This window comes from Halichoerus grypus, chromosome 4 (assembly GCF_964656455.1).
Source record: "Halichoerus grypus chromosome 4, mHalGry1.hap1.1, whole genome shotgun sequence".
Taxonomy (NCBI): Eukaryota; Metazoa; Chordata; class Mammalia; order Carnivora; family Phocidae; genus Halichoerus; species Halichoerus grypus.
Genome location: NC_135715.1, coordinates 73984416 through 74003753, shown reverse-complemented (window position 1 = coordinate 74003753; position 19338 = coordinate 73984416). Strand labels below are relative to the sequence as shown.

General features: G+C 35.7%; 1 protein-coding gene across 3 annotated transcripts in view; it reads left to right on the top strand.

Moving 5' to 3' along the window:
* Positions 1-19338, top strand: part of CDK8 (cyclin dependent kinase 8) — a 129842-nt gene that overhangs the window by 88360 nt on the left and 22144 nt on the right. The gene's annotated exons all lie outside the window — the stretch shown is intronic.

Here is a 19338-nt window from a genome sequence, read left to right as displayed (position 1 = left end):
CATTGCTAAGGAATGTAGGAAAGTAGAGTAGTAGTTATTAAGACTGGCCAATTGACCATTAATTTTTGTTAAGTATATATCAAGTTCTCATATGGTCATTAATGTGTTCCACTTTTTAAAAAAACTGATATTCAAAGTTTCATTTTAATTATTACCTTAATTTTTTTTTTTTTTAAGATTTTATTTATTTATTTATTTGACAGAGAGCACAAGCAGGGAGAATGGCAGGCAGAGGGAGAGGGAGAAGCAGGCTCCCTGCAGAGCGAGGGAAGCCCGATGTGGTACTCAATCCCAGGACCCCAGGATCATGACCTGAGCCGAAGGCAGTCGCTTAACCAACTGAGCCACCCAGGCGCCCTACCTTAATGGTTTTATCATAGTGGTATTTAACTTGGAACTACCTGGCACCTAAGGTGGTATTTTCATCCTGTTGCACTAAGTGGAGTGTAATATTAAGTGAGAGATACTGTAACTTTTCATCATAGTTTGTTTTTTTATTATTAATCAAGCTGAATTACAAGGCTATATATGAAATTCGCTTTGTTTGACTATTTCAACTATCAGCTATAATCACTCTTGCCCTAAACTAATTCAAAATAGTCTTTTTTTTTTTTTTTTAAGATTTTATTTATTTACTTGACAGAGAGAGAGACACACAGCAAGAGAGGGAACACAAGCAGGGGGAGTGGGAGAGGGAGAAGCAGGCCTCCCGCCAAGCAGGGAGCCCGATGTGGGGCTCGATCCCAGGACCCTGGGATCATGACCTGAGCTGTAGGCAGACGCTTAACAACTGAGCCACTCAGGCGCCTCTCAAAATAGTTTTTTATGCCACAGTAAAATTTCTTAGAAAATAAATCTCTACAGAGATTTCCTTTAGGTCTATGCCAATGGAGATGTGCTACTGTGAGAAGTACATCATGTGAAATAGCCCTGTGGGCCACTGTGTATACATATTTAAAAGAGGCTCAAGCCATTTCAAAGCTTTAATATGACTTTAAAAAAAAATCTGGTAGTGCTGTTGCCCTGCAGTTAATTTTAATTATCCCGAGTAACTTGGAATCACTTGGTGGGGCTTCAGCTGTCCTTAGTGAAGGATGGGTTGGTTTCCTAGCAACCATCAAATAAGATCAAAATCTCTGAGTGAGCCAGGCACTGAAACTCAATTTCAAGGGCCTTCTTTATCAAGGCATCTTATCATGTACTGATGGTAGCATGATGAATTATGGAGGTATTCTGGGTCCAATTCTCTTTATTTGAGTGAAAGATTGCCTGGTTTATTCGTTTTGCTTACCAATACTAATATTTGCTTCGTGGTGATATGGTTTGTTTTGAGGTGCATGTTTTATTGTCTGTTGAATTCTGTCACTAATAAGTGGAAAAACTGAGAGGCAAAGAGGGTAAATGACTTGATTCTGGTTACTTGGAGAACTGTAACACAGCTGGATCACTAAATGTAGGGATTTTTCTTCTAGGTCAGTGATTTTTAAATTGCAGGTTGTAAGCCATAAGTGAGTCAGGAAAGCACACAACACAACCAGCCTTTTTATTTTTTATTTTTTTAATGGCCTTAGAATAAAAAAATCAGAGTACATCATATGTATTAAGGGCAGTTATTGTTTCCTGAAACTTTTGTTTCACTTATATATGTTTATATGTGAATATCGTCATTTAATATTAAATGATTTTCTTCCTGTGGGTTGTCTTCAGAAAGGTTTGAAAGCCGCTGCACTTTACTATTTCCCAAAAGGTATTTGATACAGTTAGGAAAGGAAGAAAAAACTTACTCAAATCTTTAGAAAATACTTAGTCCCAAATTATAAGTACTTTAATGTTTTACACAAACTTCTTGACAGTGATGATTGAATTATTTTGAATAGCAGCTGCCTTTAGGGAATACATTTTTCTTTTTTTTTAAAGGTTTTATTTATTAATTTGACAGAGAGAGAGACAGCAAGAGAGGGAACACAAGCAGGGGGAGTGGGAGAGGGAGAAGCAGGCCTCCCGCCAAGCAGGGAGCCCGATGCAGGGCTCGATCCCAGGACCCTGGGATCATGATCTGAGCCAAAGGCAGACACTTAACAGACTGAGCCACCCAGGCGCCACGGGAATACATTTTTCTAAGTAGGGTTTATTTATGGGTAGGAGAATTTCAGGCAATTTTCACTTTCTTCCTTTAATAACTTTTAATTGTCCGAATAGTTTGCAGTTAACATGTATTATTGTAATCAGAAAAAAGTGTTCCCTCTGGACTAGAAACTGAGGAAAATGTCTAGTTAGGGTGTTATTAAAGTTCACACATAGTATTCAATGTGGCTTAGGGTGTTCTTATGTTGTTAATGATGCTATTAAAAAAAAGGAAAACAGAAAAAATGGACATACATTTTCTTTCTACCTAAAAAGGCGGCCAGTAAATTCTTTTTTTTAAGATTTAATTTATTTATTAGAGAGCACGTGAGAGAGCAGGACCCAGAGATCACAACCCCAGCCAAAGGTAGACGCTTAACTGACTGAGCCACCCAGGCACCCCAGGGCCAGTAAATTCTTTAGGGAAAAAAAAAATACAAGCAGAAAGGACCCTGAGATCACTCATATGGGGGAACAGGCAAAGCAACAAAAGAATTGAACAGTTGGGAAGAAAGGAGCCTGCATTCACAGCCTCTGTTCTGTTTTTTGCCCCTTCTCTGTGCTTTAGCTTCCATGAGTGTGGGGAACATGTTAAGCTTGTTTCTTTAAAACAGAACCTGGGTCGGGGGGTGTATAGGTGGCTCAGTCAGTTAAGGGTCTGACTCTTGATTTCTGCTCAGATCATGATCTCAAGGTCCTGAGATGGAGCCCCACCTGGAGCCTGCTTGGGATTCTCCGTCTCCCTTGCCCACCCGTATACCCCCCGCACGTTCGCCGCTGCTGCAGGCTCTCTGTCTCTCAAAAACAAAAACAAAACAAAGGAATGCTTGCGTGGCTCAGTGCATTAAGCATCTGCATTTGGTTCAGGTCATGATCCCAGAGTCCCAGGTCAGGCTCCCTGCTCAGTGGGGAGTCCGCTTCTCCCTGTGCCTCTCACCCTGCTCATGCCCTCTCTCTCTCAAATAAATAAATAAAATCTAAAACGAAAACAAAAAATTCCAGAGCTTTTGGGAAGAAAAATGCTTTGGGAAATGTCAGGTTTAATCATGCTTATTGCTTGAGATTTGCTTCATTTATTGGGAACTTCAAGGATTTACTCTAATTTTCTTGTTTGTTTAATTGTGTAGTATTAAGATTGCATCCATAAAATTTAGGCTTGAGGATAAAACATGGGTTTTACTGATGATAACTGATTAAGGCAAACTTAAATGAGGCTTGCATTCATTTTAATTAATATTATGAATATTGTGCTTATTCTAAAGTGTGTTTACTTAAATGACCAATTGGGCAATTTTCCTTGAAAATATTTGACTGTTTGTCAACAGTCTGTTTGGTTTATTGACAAATGCTACATTTGCTTAATTTTGATATTAATATTGAGCATACACAATGGACTGTGTTCTATTATTTGTAAATAATGGAAAAGTAGCCCGTTTAATTTTACTAAATGGCACAATTACAAATATACATGTTTATATGGGCAGGTTACAAGTTGGTAATAAAAAATACTGTTATTTGGTTTGCATATTGCTTCTAGGCTACTTTTTCTTAAGATTCTGAATGAGTCTTTTCAGACACTTATCAACACACTACTAGAATATTTTTAGTCAAATTTCTCACTGATCAAGAATAGTTATTCTAAATAATCTCATCAAGGTTGTTTTTTTTTTTTTAAGGAGTGTAAGACTACATTTTTTTTCCTATTTATTTATTTATTTATTTTGATGTAGTGTTCCATGATTCATTGTTCGCGTATAACACCCAGTGCTCCATTCAATACATGCCCTCTTTAATACCCATCACCAGGCTAACCCATCCCCCAACCCCCCTCCCCTCTAGAACCCTCAGTTTATTTCTCAGAAGAGTGTAAGACTATATTTTTGAATGACCCTGAAAATTTAGTAGAAGTAGAGGACTATCAGAGTTTTAAGTCAGATATAATCTTTTCTCTACTTTTGACATAATTGATGTGATACATCATTATATCATTTATATAAGTGCTTCCATGTTTATAAACAAAATTTACTATCATCTAGAGCAGTGTGTTTCTAAAAACAGGACAGATTTGGGAAGGTTTTGTTTAAAAAACTTTTGAATCATACTAATGACAAGAATTTACCAGGTCTCTGCCTGCATCTGATATAAGTTATTACTGCTGAATATAGTGTTAGTGGTGAATCCCCACTTTTTCTTTTTTGGCCTTTAGACTTTTACATTAGGAAAAGAGAAATACATTGTAGTTAAAATACAAAGAAATGGTTTTTCCAAAAAAAAGTTTCAGAATTCTCTGAATTATACTCTGAAAGAGCATATAAAAATTAATATTCCAGTCTAACTTTCTAATAGTAGAGTCAGGCCTTAGAGTATCAGAGTATTATATTGTTTTCCAGACTTCTGAAGATTTGCCAAGTAATTTAATCTTTAAGGATAGAATATATTAGGTAAGGTTTTGTCTTATCTCAGCTAAAATTGTCATCTAAACCTGTTTAAAGTCATAGGCTTCCATGGCCACATATATCTTTCAGTAAGTCTTTTTCAGTTTGACTACTGTATGTCTTTACCAGATACAAGCAAATGAGAAGTGGTCATATAGGAGGGGAAAAGCAAGTCTTCCTAAAGAAATAAACATATGCAGTTAGCCATATTTCAAAGTCAGTTCAAGATAAAAGCTCAAGATTTTGTGTAAATGCTTGTAAATGCTGTTCTAATCAACACATAGGAATTTTTTTTGAGATTTAGTAAAAATGAAAGTTTCCTCGGGTACAGTTAGATATTAAGTTGGCAATAGTTATTAAATTAACTATTGAAAAGTATTTCTTTATTAAAGTTCTACCCTCAGTATAGCTGGGATTTTACTTTTTCTTCAGAGTATCACTTTGTTGTAATTACCAATGTCTGTTTTTATTATTTAATTTATGTATAATTTGCCTTCAGATATATATCATGCCATAGATCTAGTACTCTTAGGTAGGTATATAATGTGAGGATTCCTAACTCAGTGCTAAAATAGATGTCTGAGGGATGCCTGAGAGTGGTTGTCAGTTAAGCATCCAGACTTTTGTTTTAAGGCCCAGATATTCATCTCATGGGTCCTGAGACTGAGCCCCGCAGCAGGCTCCGGGCTTAGCAGGGAGTCTGCTTGAAGATTCTCTCCCTCTGCCCCCTCCCCCAACTCACAAGTGTGTGCTCTCTCTCCAAAATAAATAAATCTTTCTAAAAAATAAAATAGATGTTCTGAATTTCCAAGATTAGTTTCAATTCTCTAGAATTTATGGTCTTTTCAAATTACAGATGGGCTTGTAATTTAGGTCAGTGCCGTTTAAGATGCCTGTTTAATAAAAATGTAAATGATGGGAGGTAGACTGCTAATTTTTTTTAATCATGAGTTTAAAAATGTGTTTATGTAAACACCATGTAACATTTGAAATGAGCATTTTTTTGTTTTCCCTAATTTCATAGACTAACAGACCATAAAGTTGGAAGGCGTCTTGGAAGTAACCATTTCCATCCCTTACATGGTGTGGTAATTCTTGCTAATATCTGTAGCAGATAACCATCCCATCACCATTCAACATTTCCAGCAGTGACTAGTGTTCTATTACGCTAGACTTGTTATTACACAGGTGTATTCCTTAGAGGGTAGAGTCAAAAACTCGGAATGTATAACACTCATTCTTTGGACCCGCTCTTCTTTTGATTGATCTTCTAATTTTTTGTCTGTCTAATTAACACCAGCTGGTAAAATCAGATGTTGTCTGGGCCTTATGGTAAGGAGGAAGAGGGGAATCTAAAAATAAAAAAAGAAGTAGGTGAAAAGTAGGAAGAAGTGAAGAATAACAACAGGAAAAATTAAGAAGAAAAATAAGAAATGATTGTATGTGGTAAGGACCAATAAGGGATCTTAGGTTATGCATCCTGAAAAATTAAGCCCCTATTATAGTGGGCCTAAGATTTGTTCAAATCTTGGTCTACCACTTAATTATATAACTTTTGGTAGGATTAACCTCTGTAAGTGTTAACTTCCCTCATTTATAAATGGGGCCAAACCTTTATTTTTATCTTTTTGATTGAGATTCATTTGAAGTATTAGGACTGTGATTGGCACATAATAATGTTCATTTAGTACATTTTACTTCCAATTCATCATCAGGTTGCCCTAGGAATATAAGTATACCTTAAGGGCAGGAACTTTATCCATTTATTTTACTGCTATATCATTTGTACCCAGAATAACACATATTGGATGCACAATAAATATTTATTGAATGAATAAATGGATTCTTATCAATTCTGTCTTCAAAATATATCTCGGATTAAACTACAGTAAGACCTTCCAGTAACTCAGATTTGAATATAGCACATTGGCCATTGGTCCTATGCATCTGACTAGTGTCATTTCCCAAAGAAGAGTAAACTGTGGTGCTTATTGTCAGGGAGACGAAGCTGTGGGAGAGTGAACCATGAAGGGAAGGGCAAATTTGGCAGAGATTCTGCATTCTTGTAGTTCAGTATCTCTAGATCAATCCAGTAAATCAGGAGCCACCAATAGGGAGATTCTAAAATTCTTTGCTGGCAGGACATGGATTTGGATTTTCCAGGTGGACTTCCAGGACTGCTAGTTTATAGGCTCACTTTATTGGTCTCATTAATTTCTGTTCATTTACCCCACAGTAACCTGACCTTCCAGTTTACACTTCCAGTTGAATTTTTTGGACTCCACTTATTGCCTTACGGCTTTACTTCTTTCTATTATTGCTGTTCTAATCCAGGGCACCTGGATTACTGCAAAAACTCCCAAGCAATCTAACATTGTAGTCTTGTGGTTTATATGGTCTAATATTGACATAGCCTTGAGAATGATCCCTCTAAAAAGTAAATCACATCATATTCCACTACCTAAAATGCCTCCGTAGCTTCCCACCTGTGAGACTGGTACACAGAATCTATCCCAAACATATCATATTACATCTTTGTACTGCAGACTGGGAAGCAGAAAGCCTGCAGTATTGTTTTATATATCACTAAGAAAGAAAACATTTTGCCAATTTGACTGTCACACAGAAGGTATAAGATAGAACACAGTTACAGAAATACTAAAATTTTTTTTTTTTTTAAAGATTTATTTATTTATTTGAGAGAGAGAGTACATGAGAGGGGGGAGGGTTAGAGGGAGAAGCAGGCTCCTCGCTGAGCAGGGAGCCCGATGCGGGACTCGATCCAGGGACTCCAGGATCATGACCTGAGCCGAAGGCAGTCGCTTAACCAACTGAGCCACCCAGGCGCCCCTGGAAATACTAAAATTTTAAGGGAAAGTAAAAATTGGAATGTATGAAATGCATTTTTTTCCCTTGTTATTTGGTAATGGTAAATGGCTAGGACCTAGTTACTAGTGCAGTGGCAAGTAATTGAGGTGACTATTTTTCTGTCTTTAATGAAAATTCTTAAGTTTCACCATTATATATGATGTTTGTTCTGGGGTTTTGGTGAATACCTTTTATCAGGTTAAAGATGTTTACTTGTATATCTAATTAAGTTGTTTGTTCCTAAATCAAAAATGGATTTTATTTAGTGCTTTTTCTGCATCTTTTGAGATGGTCATATAGCTATTTCCTTTAATCTGTTAATGTGGAAACTTAATTTATAAGGTTTTGTTTTGTTTTTGAAGTTGAACCATCCTTGCATTCATGGGATCAACTGTATTTGGTCTTGATTTTTTTTCAATCACTATTGGATTCCCTTTGCTAATATTTTATTTCATCTTTATTGACAAGTGAGATTGGTCAGTACTCATGTGTTTGTATACTGTCTTTGTTCTGTTTTCATGATTATCAGCTTCAGAAAATGATTTTATTATCTGAAATAGTGTGTACAATGTAGAAATTATTTATTCTTGAAGGTCGATAAAAGTTGTCTGTGAAATTCCGTTTCTGGTGCACTGAAGTGGGGACTGATGATTTTTTACTACAATTTAAAATTTTTTAGTGGTTGTTGAACTATTCTGGTGTCCTACAAAACCCTAGATTAAATAAGCATTTTAAAATAAGTACAAATTACCATAATTGGCACTGGAAGAGGTAGAAAAACTAAAGAGACCAGTAACTATGGAAGAAATAAAGACATTTGTCACAGGGCTACCTCTACAAAATGTAACAATTGCACATGGTTTCACATTTGCTTCAACCCGCAAGCAACAGCTAATCCTACACTGTATAAACTATTCTAGAGCAAAAGAAAGTTTCCTTAATAACTCTGTAGGAAGAAAGCATAACACTGACACGAAGCTGGTAAAGATAATGCACATAGCCCACAAAGTCACATATAAGTATTTGTGCATATTTCTTAAGTAAAATGTTAGCAAAAAAGATCCAGAGCGACATTGAAGGAATACTATGCTTTAAGTAAATGAAGCTCATTTTATGAATGCATGGATGATTTCGTATTTGGAAACCTATTAACAGGATTCACAATATTACTAGTGCTAAGAGAATAACACTATGGTTATCTCAGTAGTTGTAAATGTAAAACTTTAGCAAAATTCAATATGCAGTATTATTTGACAAAATTTAATATTCATTTCTGATTGAAGTTCTTATTAAAAATAAGAAAAGAAGGAAGCTTCCAAGCATGAAAAGTATATATATCAAATCAATAGCCATTAACCTTTGACCTTCCATTACTACTTATTTAACAATGTTCTGGTACAGAAATAACCTAGATAGCTATGATAGGGGAGGCTCCAAAAAGCAAAAGAGCCTTTATAAGACATTTGTATTAAATATAAATAATACAGATTTAGATATATCTAGAATTATGTCCATCAAGATGTTTGTAATGGTTTAACTCTGTGAGATAAGATTTCAGGTAAATTTCACTTTCTCTCTACTTTCCTATATTTTAATTTTCTACAAGAATGTATATTTTTATTACTTTTTTTAACAGCTGATGTTAAGAATAAGCAGTTTTTTTAATCTCTAAAAGGTATAAATGACTAAAAGCTAGAAGATATCAAAAGCTACTAGGGGTGTCTCATAGGGCAATATAGAAAAATCATCTTGGGGGTACTGTCCACTTAAGCATGGGCACCCTCCCCACCGCCCAGGAAGCTTTTACTTAAGAATCACTACAGCAGTGAATCATTGTTAACAGATTATAGTGCTAGCTGCCATCATAATTATCATTTATAATATATTTAGGATCTTACATATCAAGCATCATGCTGTAAGCCTTTTATGAGCATTTGTCACATTTAATATCTGCAGCGACACTTGTTATTTTATTTGTATTTTATAAATGATGAAATGGAGATTAAGGTCACACAACTTAATAGCTGGTGGCACCTCTGAGTTTTTTCAGCCTTATTCTTAACTACTTCCTCATTTTCTAAAGGAATCTATCATATTCCTCAAATGTTTAGCAGAAGAAAAAAGTTGAGAACCATTGGTCTCAAGTCTGTGTCTGTTCAAATAGAAAACAAAATTATAGTATCAGATAAAGTATATTTTATTTCAAAAGATTGAAACACATTTTATAATGGCAGAATGATTAATGAAAATACAGCAAAGAATTTATGGTTTGTTCAATTTGACAATTGTACAAAAACAAATAGAAATATATAATTGTATACCTTGCCATTTTTCTCTCAGATTATGACAAAATTTTTTAAATAAAGAACAAAAATTGTAGAATAAAGCAATGTGGTGTAATAGAGTTGCTTGGCATTTAGAGCTGTCTAAAAGGATGTATTTTTTAAATAAACATTCACTCACAAAATTACACTACAAAAGTCCAGTTTGTACTAGAAATTAGATTCATGGTAAGAACTCACAAAGTCATAAATTCTGCATTTCAGAACACAATAAAATAAAGCTAGAAATAAAAGCAGAATTATCTTTTCTTAACTATTAGACATCATCAATTGAAAAATAAGCCATTTAAGACACGGAATTTGAAAGTACAAAAAATACTCCTGAGTTAAATGTATGCATCCATCGCAAGTTGCAAGACACATGTCAGTGTCAGAATTTTTGAAATCATACAAGTAGGCAGAAATATATAGCTTCAAACCAGTTGTTTGAAAGGCAAATAAAAAATCAGAAAAACTTTTGAAACATGTTAGAAAAATGAGTAATAATAACAGATCATGTAAGTTAAGGAAAACACCAAGATTAACCAAAAGTCAGACCACAAATGCTATAAACAGTTAATTCACTGTACATACTTAACACATACATACACAGTGTGTGTGTAAACATTTTTAGAAGTTTCACTGGGAAGGTAACACAACAATTCTTAGGAGCCGCCATTTTCTACTATCAAATGATGTTGCACTGGCAGTATAATGCAGTGGTTGAAGAGGACAGACTCTGGAACCAAACTACCTGCATTTCAACCCTAGCTCTGCTCCTGACAAGTCAGTGTGAAATGGTTACTATGAACTAACTCAGTTCAGCTGAGACTTTTCTGGCCTTGGTCATCTCACTTATAAATTGGAATAATAATACGTACTGATGTGGAGTAATTGTGAGGATTAAATGAATTCATCTATATAGAGAACCTAGCACATAACTAACATGCATGTTGCTATTGTTATACTGTTGCTTCCCTGCTTAAAACTATTGGGTTTTCATTTAGAGATTAAAAAGTTATTTTATCCGCAAACTAGACCCTGTATTAGCTGGCCCCCCGTCTGACTTTATAAGTACATTTCCTGCTAGTCTACCCCTGCTAACCATGTTCTACCCACAAATGCCTTCTTGTTTTTCCTTCTGACTACAAAGTTCATACATAATATAACACATACATAAATAACCCTTTCTTCTCATCCGTCAAGTCCCAGCTTAAATGTCACCTTGAAAGGCCTTCCTCACCATCCTGTCCAACGTAGTGCCCCCATTTTTCCTTCCCTCACCATATAATTTCAGAATAGGAACCCCATTCTCTCTAATCGAATCTTTTTTTTTTCATTTATAGCATTTAGTACATTTGTAATTTTTTATGTATTTGTTTACCTTTATCTAATGTCTGGCTTCCCTATAGACCCAGACCACCGGGCCATGTCTATTTTCTTACGAACTATCTATCTCATGCCAAGGACAGTGCATCATACATGATGTGTCCTCAGTATGTTAAATGAATGAACACTAACTGCTATGACATGAATTACAACCTAGAATTTATCAAGAACTTTAAAAAATATTCATTCCTTTTGATCTAGCCACCCTACTTTTAACAAACTCTCTTAAGGATATTGTAAAAAATGGTGAAAAGACCATCACAGTTTTATTGATAATAATGACGAATTGAAAAAAATTGACATGTCTAAATACCAGAAAATAATTGTGCAAATTATGACATGCAGAAAAGATGAACTATTGTGTTGTCATTTAAAATTATGTTTACAGTAAGTTTAAGTAATGTTGTTACAATGTTAAGAGAAAAAGCAGACCACAACATAGTGGCAATAAAATGCTGAGTGAAAAATACATCAACAAAAGAAAACATACCAAAATATTGTGGTTAAATCTGGGTAGTAAATTGTACTTTCTTAATCGTATTTCAAAAAAAATAAACTTTTCTACAAGATCATATATTCTAGAAGGAAAACAGTGTGTTTTTTTAAGTATCAGGTGTTAACAAAAATTGAATGAATACACTCACACTATTATAAGAAGTTATTCGTAATAAACTAGAAGTTATTTACAATAAAGAAGAGCATCAGTCTTTATTATCATTAGGGAGAAGTATTTTCTTGTCTATAATTTTTTTTGTTACTTATTTCTTAAAACTACACTAAAACCCACATGGATCATAGTAGTAAAATGTATATTTAAAAATTGGGATATTTATTCTAGCTTTAGCTGGAGATAAATTCATAAGTAAATTCCTAACTATTACTAAAGATACAATAGACATGCTAAAATGTAAAAACACTAGTAAAGATATCCTTAGAGAATATAAAATGTAAAGTTTTTAGCAAGAGGAAAGTAACACATTAGAAAAATGGCAAAAATAACTGAATATATCTTTACTATCTAGAATATAGAGAATTGAGGTGAATATTTAAGTTTAATAATCTAAGCCTCCTCAATAAAACAAACCTACAGAGCAGATCAGAACATGATTATCAGTAAAAGATACTCAAATTAAAATTTTAAGTTACTATTATATATCACTTAAGCTAATAAAAATTATAAAATTTTATATACATTGCTTTTGGTTTTCCAGATTGGTTTTATCGTACTTAATGGTATTGTTTTTATAAAAGATCGTTGAATTTATAGAATTGATACTTGACCCTTTCAAGGGCAAAGTCTGTTAATGTGTATCAAAAAACCTTAAAAATGTTTATAACCTTTACCCAACAATTTGACTTTCTAGGAATTTCTCAAAGGCACGTTCAGAAATGTTTGTTATGGCATCATTTTTCTTTAATTAAGGAACTAGGAACAACCAAAACATTTAATAGTAGGTAATTGATGTAAATTATGATGAATCCATGGGATTCATAAGGATTATATCAGAAAAGTAATTTCCAAATTAAAAATAAATCTTCATGATATGCTTACTAGTGAGGAAAGGGTACAAACAATATATTTAGTATGATGCCATTTTTTAGTTTTATAAAAAGGAAAAAAACAAAAGGTAACCTGAAATGTTTATAGTGGTCATCTATTAGTTTAGAGATTATAAATGCTTTGTTTTCAGTCATCTATTATCAAGCACATTGTCCTTTTCTTCATTTCCCAAATTATGTCCATGGAGCACGTGTCCACCTTTGAAACTTAAAAAGCAAAACGAACTTCTAGTTTTAGAACAATAAAGCTATTGATATTATTTGATCTGATAATTCTTCTTTGGAGATTTCATCCCAAGGAAATTACCTGGCGTATGTGTCAGGGTGTTTTGGGGGGTGGTGGGGAGGCAAGTATAATTTATACAAACATTGTCAGTGGGAGCATCATTGGGATTGGTGCCAGAAGTGGGGGCTTGGGGGAAATACAGCCAGCTGTCTATTAATAGAGGAATAAAATGTAGTTAGTAAAAGTAATGTATAAACATCCAGATTTGTCCAGAAAATAATAACTTGGGAAGACAGAACACAAAACAGTACTACCCACTGATCACTGTTACACTAACAATTATATAAATTAATATTGTCTAGAATAGTATTTGGAGTTACAGTGATTTTCAGATTTGAATATGAACTATGTATACTCTTTTTTTTTAATTTGGTTAACTTCTTAATGACACTGGAACTGTTTTGAAAATTTAAAGATTTTTGATATCCTTTCTCTGCCCCTTAATACCTCTCCCTTAAGATGCTTTTGATCTCCTTACTGTTACTCAGTTTTCTAGTTTTCAAGATTACTTGAAGGTACTTTTTTTTTCTTCATTGGATACTTTATTAGATTCTTTGCTTGAATTGTGTTCTAACACACCTTACAGCTTTACAAAAATACAATTAAGTAAATCTAATTTGGAAAATACATTTCCATCTACAAGAAAATATACACATATATATTAATATGTGCACACACATTCTTTATTAGGAATAAATAAGATATAGCTGTGCCTGTAAATTTAAAAGTTTATTTCTGTTGCCATGTTTCTGTTCTGTGCACCCATGTTTCATTGTTAATGAAATGAATATTGCCTCTGGTAGTCTGTGACAGTAAGAAAATGATCTTTGTGTCAGTGAAAATAGGAGAGTATATTCCAGGTTGATCTTGTTGCACTTAAACTGGTATTTTATACTCAACTGCCTTAAGTGGGCAGGTTAAGAATTTTGTAATTTAAAAATTCAAAGTTTGTAGTTTTAAAAGATACCAATTTTAATAATGTAGATCATGTTTATTATTTGAAATACTTTGGATGATGATGTTCACAACTTGGTAAAAGACCATTTTATGTAACTTTGTATTACCTAGGAGACACTAGATGAAAACAAGAAATAGAGCTAGTAGTCTGGACTGAAGGAAAGTAGGAGGGGCTTATTGAAAGGAATTGTCATCTATTATTAGCATGATTACTGTCATGTAGTTAAATGCTTGTTTCATAAAATATCTCGATTTGCATCAACTGTGAGAACCTAATTCCTATTCTCCCTAAAAGAGGACTTCTTAGGTAAGTGACAGATTAGTCAGCATCCCCATGTGTTTGATACTCCAGTTAGCACTGCCTCCGTCCCTTGAGAGAGGGCAGAGCCAGCTCTGCGGAGATTTAGTATAAGATGTTAGTGAATTCTTGAGGCACTGTCTCCTGTTGTTTATCTTTCAGACCAGCTCCTGAGCTTTCACATTTCAGGCAGGTTGGGGATCATCACCTCTGTGAAGCTTTTCCTTGCCTGAATTTACCCCACCTGTTAGTCTAACCTGACCTCTTTGGAGGCAGGAACTGTTTGCTTGCTGCTTTGTTTGTTGGTCTCTGGGCTTCAGTGCCTCTTAATTCAGTAAATACAGGGGTGAATGTATAGTACTTACACTGTTGACTATAGGGGATGAAGTTCCATGTTACAAGTCACATTTATTTTCTAATCAGGAAGCAGAATTTGTTAGGAAATTATACATGTTTTTTTTTCAGATCTATACAAAAAGCAAGAAACAAACTTCCTAGAGTAAAAGTTGGTAATTTCTTCTTTAGCTTGAAGGTGTTCATTCAGCAGCAGTAGTGGGTAAAATTTAGTATTAGAGGTGAAAAATACCAATTCATAGCTTGGAAGAAAAAGTGAGAACTATATTATAAAGACATCTTCCAGATCTCATTCACTGGATTTCCAAATTTCTAACTAACTCAACTCCTTAGAAGATTTCATTAAAACAATTTTTTTTAAAGATTTTATTTATTTATTTGACAGAGATAGCGAGAGCAGGAACACAAGTAGGGGGAGTGGGGGAGGGAGAAACAAGACTCCCGCTGAGCAGGGAGCCTGATGGCGGGGCTCAATCCCAGGACCCTGGGATCATGACCTGAGCCGAAGGCAGACACTTAACTAACTGAGCCACCCAGGTGCCCCATCATTAAAACAATTTTTTAAATTACTGAGTATATGTCTACTAAGACTTTGCTGCTCATGTGTATATATCAGAGTTAATTTTGTCAGCATGTATTGTAGTACATAATGATTAACAACCAAACTGAAAGTTTTTGAGTATCTAAAAAATGTGCCACTGGGTTGTGTTGTTTACAATGTTTGTGAAGGTTAAATTCTGAATAAATCTTAGAGTACAGCACTAACAGTGGTTTCTTTTTTTTTTTTTTTTTAAGATTTTATTTATTTGAGATAGCAGGAGCAGGGGAGCAGAGTTAGATGGAGAAGCAGGCTTCCTGCTGAGCAGGGAACCCGACGTGGGGCTCGATCCCAGGACCCCGGGATCATGACCTGAGCCGAAGGCAGATGCTTAACTGACTGAGCCACGCAGGCGCCCCCTAACAATGGTTTCTTATGGATTGCTATTTTTTTTTCATAGATCCATCAAGAATGAAATTTTCGTGTTGCCTCAAACTCTCCATTTTGCCTTGACACCTTAGTGCACATATGAAGGCCCCATTTTCACCCCTAGAATAAGAAGGTCTTGGCAGTTACCTGGACAGATCAGCCAGCCTTCACTTCTGCACCTTTGTCAGATGCCTCTGATCGATAATGGTGGTGTCCTGGTCAGCCCAATTCCTGTCTTTCTCAAAATAGAGCTCCCTAAAGTCCTTACCTTTTTTTTTTTTTTTAAATCAGGATTGACCCCTTAAATGAAACCAATTCGCCATCTCTGCTGTATGCCAAAGGCATCCATGTACTATTCCACAGCATGACAAATTCTAGAGGACAGAAAACCTCTACATGAATGGTTTTTTCTGCAATACAAACATCCTGCTTTAGGAAATATCAGTGAGTTTTTTGGGGAGCGTAACAACAGAAAGCAAAATAAGCCATGAGCCTGTAATAAAAAACAAGGACATGTTCTTTTAATTACAAACACATTTTTTTTTTTTCTGGGAGAAACAGAACAGCAATAAGAGAAGGATATCATAGTTTCAAACAACAAATCTACTTCACACAAGTGTTTGGTTGATTTATTTCATTGTTCAGCAGGCAATAAAAGGTGTTCTGTAATCATGTCTTTGCATAGCATAGCCATATTTGAAGATGTTGCTATGATGTAATAATACTTTAAGTCATGTTGGACCTCTGATCTCCATAAGCAGAAAGATAGTTAATGTTCTTTCAAAGTGGTTATGTTGGATAGCATATAAAAGATCACAGACTATTTACCACAGTTATGGTTATTACTAATTGATTCATGTACTGTCACTAACAAATGGAAGTTTTGGCTCTAGAGCTAAAAACTACCAAATTCTAATACTAGACAAAGAAAAGAGAAAGAAAAGAAAGTAGCTTTTTTGGAGAATATTGTTTCAGCATGGCATTAAGTACTAAAGGAAAAATTATCAAGTCTTTGAAGCCTTCCTTAATATTGGTTAAGCAACAAGACAAAAACAAGAGTATTCATGATCGTTAGGGCCTTTCTGCCTTCTTCTCTTGAGACGTCCTTTAGATTGCATTCACTAAAGAAATTTAGTGTTAGACGTAGTGTTACTCTACTAAATCAGAATATCGTAGCCGGGGCATATAGAATGCTACCGTAAAAATAACATGAGGAGGGACCCATCGTTCATAAATAGTGTTGTTGAAACAACACAGCACTGTTCTTTGTTTGTGACTATATAGCATGCCCAAACTGAATCTTAAGTTCACTTATAAAAGTAGTGATGGTAATGGCTTTTAGCCCCAAGACCTGCTTCAGATCATACAATAGGCAGCAAGTTGCCTAGAAAAGTGATTTTTAACTATTAACTAGAGCTTTGGCCCCAAATCCTTGACAGAGAAACTGTTTATTCCCCCAACCAGTGCTAAAACCCCGGTTTGGAACTTGACAGTCTGATAAGTCTTGAACAAAATGAAGAACAAGAGAGGGAGTTTCTCCCCCTTTACCTTATAGCAGGCTGACCAGTACCACTCACCCTAAGGCTTCTCATGAATAGGCCCAGCTGCTGAATGAGTAAGAAAGCAAAAAAGGAGAGAGATTTTCCACTCCATCTAAAATAAAAGGAGGAGGGGCGCCTGGGTGGCTCAGTCGTTGAGCGTCTGCCTTCGGCTCAGGTCATGATCCCAGAGTCCTGGGATCGAGCCCCGCATCGGGCTCCCTGCTCTGCGGGGAAGCCTGCTTCTCCCTCTCCCACTCCCCCTCCTTGTGTTCCTTCTCTCGCTTTGTCTCTCTCTCTCAAATAAATAAAATCTTTAAAAAAAATAAAATAAAATAAAATAAAAGGAGGAGAGAGATGTCAATGTTGTGCTCTGCTCTTGCCAGATCCAGAGAGAAAATTTTAGGATTGAGCACTTAAGTGCTGGAAAAGTCCATCACAGCAAACCAGTTAATCACTTTGCACCTCTGGAGGAGGGAGTGGGATTGGGACATGGTGGAGGAGCAATGGGTGGTGAAAGGGTCTTTAACTTTTAATTGTATGTGACTTTATAGTTTGAATTGTTTATAATTGGAATGTATTCGTGTGTTATTTATGTCATCAAGTAGGGGGGCAAAGAATCAGATTTTGCCAAATAACACAGAGGAAGGGTCTTTGGGGGCAGAAATAATGGGATAGCAATGACCTAGATTTGAAAGCTCTAGTCACAGGACACTGAAAACCAGTATGGCAGGAGCAGTGTGGGCTGTGGCAGGTGGGGCAGGACAGATTGATGGGAATGAGCTTGCGGGTGCCTTGCATCCCCTCATAAGGACTTTGGATCTTATTCACAAGTGGTGAGAGACTAGTTAAAGTAGAAATAATATTTTAGTAATAATAAAGCATAGCAAAAGCATTCAACGACATTTTTGAAAAGGTTCATGCATACCACTGTCACTACTCTTTTTGTTCTAGTCTTTACCCATCGTACTTTTTTTAACCTATTTGTAATCACAGTCCATATATCTTCTTTTTTTTTTTGAAGATTTTATATATTTATCTGACAGAGAGGGACACAGCGAGAGCAGGAACACAAGCAGGGGGAGTGGGAGAGGGAGAAGCAGGCTTCCCCGCGGAGCAGGGAGCCTGAAGCAGGGCTCGATCCCAGGACCCCGAGATCATGACCCGAGCCGAAGGCAGATGCTTAACGACTGAGCCACCCAGGCGCCCCTATATATTATTTTGTGTTCTGTTTTCACCCAATCTTATAAGAATTTTCCATGATACTACTATGGTAGATTTTAAGCAAGGGAGTGATATGATCAGCTTTGTCTTTTAGAAAGGTTACCCTGGTAACAGTACAGAGATGGATTGGATGGAAAATGAATCATAATGGGGTAAAGGGTAGTTAATGTGTTCAAGAGATGTTTAGGGAGTTCTGCCCCAGTGGACCGAAAGAAGAGAGTTCTAGCACAGACATAGAAGTTTCTTCCTGAGTCCATATTGGTAGTTGAGAGCAAGCCTTGCTCCTCAGCCAGATAGAAATGCTGCCTGATTCCTCTTGGTAAGCCCTCCTCTGCCTTCAATATTTTATGCTAGTTTCAGAGATCCGATTTCATTTTGAAGTAGGCTGAGCTCCGAGAGTCTCTGCAGAGTCTAACCCACTGGTGACTAATTAACACAGTGCATGAAAGCAGTTTTACTTGTGCTAGGCAGCACTTGCAGATAGTGCACAGGGAATAGTGTTAATACTGTACTTCTTTAGGTACTTTGCCGGTTATTCCAGTGGTCCGGAGTGTGTGTGTGTGTGTGTGTGTGTGTGTGTGTGTGTGTGTGTGTGTGTGTAGTAATGATAGAGGTTCTGAAAACTTTTTCTTGAATGAATTATTGTTATTATGGTGTATACATTAATTGAAAAACTTGCTACATAAAGTTACTTTCAAAATGGTATATTAGGAAGGGAGCACTAGACTTAAGCCGTGGGGTAGACTCTGCTGCTGCTGCCCAGTCTTATAGGGCAAGTCATTTAATCTCTCGTGCCTAGTTTCTTCACCTTGAAAAATGTAGGAACCTCTACCGTTTCAGCAATTCTTTTCTTTTTGCTAGGGATAAAAAAAATTTTTTTGATCTGTAGTAGTTGATAGAATAATATACTGTAAGTTACATTTTGTCAGTAATAGCGTGGGGGCTATTACTAAATATGGTTTGGGAAGCCTATGAACTAGTTTCCACTGTAAACAGCCTTCATTATAATCTTTAATT